Source organism: Labeo rohita, unplaced genomic scaffold, assembly GCF_022985175.1.
Source record: "Labeo rohita strain BAU-BD-2019 unplaced genomic scaffold, IGBB_LRoh.1.0 scaffold_339, whole genome shotgun sequence".
In the NCBI taxonomy this organism is placed as follows: domain Eukaryota; kingdom Metazoa; phylum Chordata; class Actinopteri; order Cypriniformes; family Cyprinidae; genus Labeo; species Labeo rohita.
Window position 1 is genome coordinate 12,162 of NW_026129257.1, and position 7,578 is coordinate 19,739.

A 7,578-nucleotide genomic window follows, 5' to 3' on the forward strand; every position below is an offset into this window, starting at 1 on the left:
TTGGCCCCATGCAACTTATCCAATGTGGGTTTTATGTAGGATTTCACTGGGCATTAGGTGGGGCCCATCTAGGGATCATATGCAAAACCCATCTGGGTTCCATCTAAATATGGGTTTTACATGGGTTTGTCCACGGGTTCCATGTTGGCCCCATGCAATTTACCAATGTGGGTTTTATGCAGGATTTACCTGGGTTTAAGGTGGGGCCCAACTATGAAACATACACAAAACCTACCTAGGTCCCATCTTCAAACTCTATGTGGGAACTACATGGGATAAAGTATGGCTTGCAAGTGGGATTAAAAAAAAAAAGTTTTAAAGTTTTAAAGCATTAGCATTTAGCAGTACACGGTGAGATTGAAATCTTTTCAAATTTCAATTTTATTGAAACTACTCATCATATGCTATATTCTGATACCTAACTGTTAAAATCATTTAATTGGTAAAGTTAACAAACTGAAAGCTTTGAACATTTGCACATAGAAAACAGAGACAGTAAGAAACAGCAGCAGCAACTATACATTTTTCAGTACTGCTTACACTGCTGACAGACATTTGTGCATTCTAGACCCTCAGTCCTCCTCTGTCTCTGGTCCCAGTAAACCATTTTGAGAGTTCCCTCTCAGATTCTTGCTGGTTGATCTTTGACATCAGTGCAGTCTTCTTAACAGCCTCTGCAAAACAAATACATATACAGACATATTTAAAAATAGGACATTTTTACATTTTTCAGAAAGATGAGGTATGAAGATGCTGCCCTCCACTACAGTAAGGAAAACAACAGAGTAAAAGCAAAGGTGCTTGTTTACAGGCTATTCCAATAACTTTTCTACAATGTGTTTAGTAAACGTGAAATATTATGTTACTTACACATGTTAAAATACTACAAAATAATAACTTTTACTTGGAGCAACTCAAGGGCAAGTAAATGACTACAGATTTTTTGTTTTTGTCAACTATTCCTTTAAGAGTCTCAGTTTTAATAACTTAAATTAGAGCTGCATGATTCTGGATATATAGAGAATCCCAATTTTTTGTTTCAAACAGATATCAAGATTCTGAACATCAAACTAAAAATAAAGTGTAATTTACTAGAAGTTCTGTACTAGAAATACTATGACTGCAGTCTATTTAAAATGTTTAATCTTGAATGACTTAAAAAAAAATTGTTTGAATTAATGATTAAATGACTCATGAATATATGTTGTTTCATTACTGGATGAATCTGTGTTTTTTAATGAATCTCTTGAATGATTCAATGACAAATACATGTGTTTAACAGTCACTTGTCAGCACCTACTGGTGTAATGTCACTGATATAATCTTTATCTGAATTGTTAACTTTGTTTCAAATTATTTGCTCTATTTTGATAGCTACTGTAGACATCAGTGATTATATCCAAACTAAACTTTTATCCCAGTACTTATTCGATCATTTAAATAATTCTAACAGAAAAAATGATAAGTGCTGTTGAAAAAGTGTGACACTGTTTTATTCCTACACATGACAACTGCCCTCTCTTTCTGGATCAGTAGGTACATTGACATGAAGCACTGTATTGCAAAAAAGCTCCATGTAAACAACTCAATCGAAATAAAAATGCTCAAACCGATTACGATTTCAATTACTTTAGAAAGGTAGGACAAACCTTTTCTAATCCATTACATAGGACATGTAAACACTTGATCAAATTGATAACTGAACTAGAAAAGTTTTGCACATGTGTAATGAAGTAGAAATGACATATGATGCACAAAATGAGCTGATGTTGTTGTAATATTATATTAAAGAACATAATAAATGACTGCAATGTCGATCAAAAATTCTCTTTCTACTTATCAACTGTGAAGTGGTGTAAGACAACGCTGTCCAAGTGACCGTTTCAGACTCTGATTTGCAGACACCTTGTTTTAAGCATGAGAAAGGGTGTTTTTATTGCTTGGTTAGTATAAGCAGCACAACACAAAGCTTTGTGGCTCATTGTCTCGTAATCAGGATTCGAAAAAGATAAGATGTTAAGTTTGCTTTTTAAAACAAATGGATGGTTACACTAGTCAAAGCTTGTGTTGTGTTGTGCTGCATCTGTTAAGATAGCTGCCTACGTCTCCTACGATTAAAATTAATGGCTAGTGCGATGGCTGTGACATACATAAACCTATCAACATCCATCACCATGACTTATCGTGAGATGAAAAAAATTAAGTTTTAGTCTCATAACATTGGTTAATGAAACTGCAGTAATTTCACAACATTGTTTTATTGACAACATCGCAAAAGTTTTGTGCAAATCTGTGATGGAAATGCACCTAGTGTACTGTCTACACTGGATGCGGCGCGGTGCGGCGTGGCATGACACTACAAATCCCCACTGGCAAACTTTTATTTATGACGTACTGACAGTCTAGTTTAAAGGGGTCATCGGGTGCCCATTTTCCACAAGTTTATATGATTCTTTAGGGTCTTAATGAGAAGTCTATAACAAACTTTGGTTAAAATTTCTCAGTGGTAGTGTAAAAAAACCCCACCCATTTTACCATGTCAAAATCAGCCCTTTTTAGAGTGAGCCATTCTGTTGCATGTTCCTTTAAACGCTAATGAGCTCTGCCATTCCGCCTCTATCTTCTGTGGAGTGACGATCAGTAATGTTTATTTTAGCCGCATTTAACCGCAAAACTTGCTAACTAGCACATTATTAAGAAAAGGCGAATTGCAAAGATGCATAAAACACCCATATACATATACACCCATATAAATGGGTGAATTTATATCATTATAGGGTGGTTGTGTACACACACTGTCAACACACATTTATGTTCAAACTTGTAAAAATGAGTTTTGCATCCGATGACCCCTTTAAATGATTTTCAATGGTCGCTTGGTCACATCTAGTGTAGACAGACTTTAGCTGTCACGCCATGACAACTGTCACCTCTGTTTTAGACACAGTGTTAGTCATTTACGAATAAGATTAAGTGGGGTTTGGATCGAGATTATGATCTTTAAATGATTAATCGTGCAGCTCCAATTTCTGATAATATATGTGTCTCCATCTATTTATGATAATATTTGAAGAGAAACATTACACTTTTAATTCAGAATCATAACTATACATTGTATTAAAGGTATAGTTCACTCAAAAATGAAAATTCTGTCATCATTTATTCACCCTTATGTTGTTCCAAACGTTGGTAACTAGACAGTTGATGGGCCCCAATGATTTCCATAATATTTTTTTTTCCTACTATGGAAGTTAATGGCTACTATGAACTGTTTGATTATCAACATTCTTCAAAAAATCTTTTTGTCTTCAACAGAAGAAAGAAATTCATACAGGTTTGGAAAAACATAAGAGTGATGAAGGGTAAATGATGCCAGAACTTTCATTTTGGGGTGAACATTCCCTTTAAGAAAAATATGTAGAATCAAATTAAGCAAAATCACTACATTTAGTAAAATCAAAACATCTCACATATCACAAAAAGTCAGTGAATCCATACCAGAAGTGAGAGTGCAATGTAGCAGATAAAGGACAATCCTCCTTCAAATTGGCAGTGATCAGCTGGATCCTTGGTGAATCTGTAGTGGGGTGGGCCAGACGAGTCCTTAAAAAGAATAATTTCTTTTTTTCACTATTCCTTTAAACATTCTTAAACAAAACATATTTAAATTGCACTGAAATTTGCCATTATAAGCCATTTAGGCAACATAAACAAACTGTCAGCTTTGAAACTGTTAGTTATGATCGAAACATGAACCTAATGCATAACAATACCATCGGAAAAATGTGAATCCCCAAAAGAAAGACAAAGAGGATTCACAGGGACTCTTCCCATAGATATCACAGCAAGGTAAATACAACTGTATCTTAAAAAAGCCAATTTGTACACCACAATTAAATCTACCATAATGTAATTTTACCTGCAGTTGCATTTATCCTGATATGACACATCTGAAGGTTCTCCAGTGAATGAAATAAAGGACTGAAGATGGTGACAAGTCTATTTCCCTTTCTTTGTGCCACCTCAGAAAAAGAAAGACAACAGGGAAAAAAAGTTACTCAGATTTTCTATCACCAGTGGAGGAAATGTCTTACAAATGTACTTATAATGATTATAATCATAGTTCAGGTCTGGAAACAGTGGTTAAAACTGACTAACATTTTACTGTAGTCTCTGTATTGGGTGCCTGTTTTTCCTGAAAAACGTGTGCTTGATCTAAAAATGTGAACCAATATCTTATCATTAGAAGTTATCAGTATTTGAAGAGTCATCTAAACAAACATAACACTCTCATACAACACTCTCAACTCTCCTATATATTCCAGTGTTTTCGAGTGTAAATTACAGTTTAATCACTCACTTCACTTATTCCAGTGCTCCTTTACTTCTCATGAGTTTGAGTTTTAAACTAAACATTAATACACACAAACACACACCAACAAACACTATTTTACATTGAAATACGTGCTAATATCGCCAGCGCGCTAATACGCTAATCGCGATTAGCCTCTCCCTTTAATTTCCTCTCACTCACATTAATTAATTGTGGGCACAAATCATAACTTTATGATGGTTTGACTGAAAAATGTTTTGTTACCTGACATCGCCATATGTTTTCGGGATCTCACACATCTGTGTTCACATTCCAGCTTCTGTTCTCCATTGACATCTTACAGTTCAAATGAGTTTACAATAAGAATTTAACAGGCACATAATCAGGAACTGAGCGAGTAATCTTGCAGATCAGTAGCACACACATCACCAAACTGATTAGTGTATTTTCAAACTGCACTAGCAAAAAGGCGCGCGAGGCTGTCATTGGCCAGTTTCGTGAATGACAGTCAGATTAACCAATCTCGATGAAAGCAACCAAGTGAAACAACCAATAGAAATTCTTTCAGAGTGGTAACGGAAATAAACTTTTTTTTTTTTTTCTAAACAAACGTGTGTGTATTTAGTTTTATTTTTTTGGCTGTATTATTTGATTAATTGGTCAAACAGTGTTTCATGTATGAAAAAAATGTAATAGTGATATGTAAAAGTCCACACAGAATCTCACTGCTCTTTTGAGATTAGAACTGTATCTATTATAATTATTGTTACTAATGCTAATAATTAAAATTATACATACACATTTGGATTTTGAAGAGGTGTTTTGATCAAAATATCATAAAATGCTAATAAATAAAATATTAATAATCATAATCATTCAAAAGGCAGATATTTCATTTCACATTTATTCAACATACAGATCTGTTATTTTTTTTTTTTTATTTTTTTTTTTTTTTTTTTTTTTTTTTTTGTTAAAAACAAATTTGAATGATTTAGCATCATACATTATCAATTTGTGTCAACATTAAAACAGCAGCTGACATTATTTCAATCATATTTCAACTTTGAAGGTCGGTCATGTGCCGACTAGACTGAAAAGAAAAGTCTGTACTGTTGGTCCAAAAAGAAAACTGAACACAAAACACAATATGCTAACTGAATGAAACAGCACTTTATTCTGAACCCCTGTATCATATGCTGCAAATACGATTTCTGGATATACATTGGATTTTTCCCATCAGAAACATAAATGTCCATTCTGTCTTTCTTCACTTGGGCTATTTCATTATCTGTTACCAACCAACTGATTATAAAACTTTGGAGTACTTCTGTGGAATCAGGCAGCAGCTGTTGCTATGGGTTTTACTTCTTCTACCAATCTCAAAGCCACTATAATCCCATTATTTTGATAGATAATTAGCCTTCTGTAACCCATTCTTCATATTGCACAGTGACCATTTTTTGGATATTTTGAACCATTTGCATAGATTTTGAAATAATTATATGGAGATAAGCATGTGTTTGCAGGCCAATGCTGATGGCACATTGGGTTTAACTTGATTTGTATATTCCAGGGCTCTTCAACTCCTGATTCATAAACTAGTCCTGAAAACTAAATGTACTGCTGAGTTTAGTTCTATTTCTAACCAAACACACCAAACAAGCTAATCACAGTGTTCAAAATGATTTGTGAATTAGAGTCAGGTGTGTTTAATTAGTGTTGAAACTAAAGTCTGCTGTACACTGGCCCTCCAGGACTGGAGTTGAGGACCAATAGCCTATTGACCTTATGTAGCTGCATCCCTTTTTAGTCCTACATTTGCTGTCTTCTGGTTGTATTTCCACGGTGTTCTAACAGATTTATGAATAAACCTCTCATTTTAAAATCTTCCTGGTCTACTGACATTTAAGACATTTGCTTTAAACATTACAGTGTTTACAATAACTTTTGTTAACTCTACAATACATAAATCCACTTTACCAGCTAAATTACTTAGACAGAAATGCCATAGAAATATACAGAGCTACCGCACAAATGGAAGTTCAAAGACAATATTTTAAAGATGGTGAATAAGGTCAATACTGTACCCACATAGATCTCAAACCCACTACCCACTTTGCACCTAGTACCTATATGTGTACTACCTAGGGCCCATTCAGTCAGCCTATATGGGACTGATTATGTTTGCTCATGTCTTACCCAGAATGCTTATGTCTTACCCAAGAGGGTCCCCTATTTGGATGACCAGACATGGCACTACCTGGGGACACATTCAGCACATGATTTCTAAATTGCCTAAAATAACCAGGTGTTGGTTGTTTTCACTGTGCTGATTGATTATTGTACGACATCAAAGTACCGCAAGAGCTATACAGAGCAGAGCAGACGCTCCATCCTTTCGAATCACTCTTGTGGTACTTTGTTGTCATGCAATGATCCATTGATGAATGAATGGCTCTTCATTGAAGTCATTTCATTCATTTAAGTGGTGTTAAAAATTATACTTTTACCAACCAAATTCTCTGAAAACACCTACCTATGCAATCTTGATCATATTCTAAATTAGGAAATCATTATAATGCACCCAGACATAATTTGTAGGGAACATAAATAATTGCTTTACCTTCAGAGTCTTTCATTCATTTGTCACATAACAGACGCAATAAACAGATCATTCACGAATGACCCATCACTACCCCATATGTATTTCCCCATTCACAACCCATACAATGATTACCCATGTGGGTACTACCTTGGGCCCATGTAACCGACCTATAAAGGACTGATTGTGTATGCCCATGTCTGACCCATATAGTTTGGCAAGAGGTCCCTACACATCTTTCCCTGTTCAGAACCCATATAGAGGTAGCTTATGTGGGTACTACCTTGGGCCCATGTAGGCAGCCTATATGAGACTGATTGTGTTTGCCCATTTTTTACCCATATGGTTTGACCAAGAGGGCCCCATATGTGTTTCCCCATTTAGAACCCATATAGAGGTAGCTTATGTGGGTACTACCTGGGCATGTAGGCAGCCTATATGGGATGATTGTGTTTGCCCATTTTTTACCCATATGGTTTGACCAAGAGGGCCCCATATGTGTTTCCCCATTTAGAACCCATATAGAGGTAGCTTATGTGGGTACTACCTTGGGCCCATGTAGGCAGCCTATATGAGACTGATTGTGTTTGCCCATTTTTTACCCATATGGTTTGACCAAGAGGGCCCCATATGTGTTTCCCCA

The 7,578-nt window shown here is 35.4% G+C and overlaps 1 long non-coding RNA gene across 1 annotated transcript; it reads right to left on the reverse strand.

Annotated features, from left to right (window-relative positions):
• Window positions 1–462: 462 nt before the first annotated feature.
• On the reverse strand, window positions 463–4,435 carry LOC127160371 (uncharacterized). The gene is made up of 3 exons (XR_007826727.1): window positions 3,920–4,435; window positions 3,499–3,603; window positions 463–674 (listed from the first exon to the last, which is right to left on the reverse strand). It is a non-coding gene; the product is annotated as an uncharacterized LOC127160371 (long non-coding RNA).
• Between the last annotated feature and the right edge of the window lie 3,143 nt (window positions 4,436–7,578).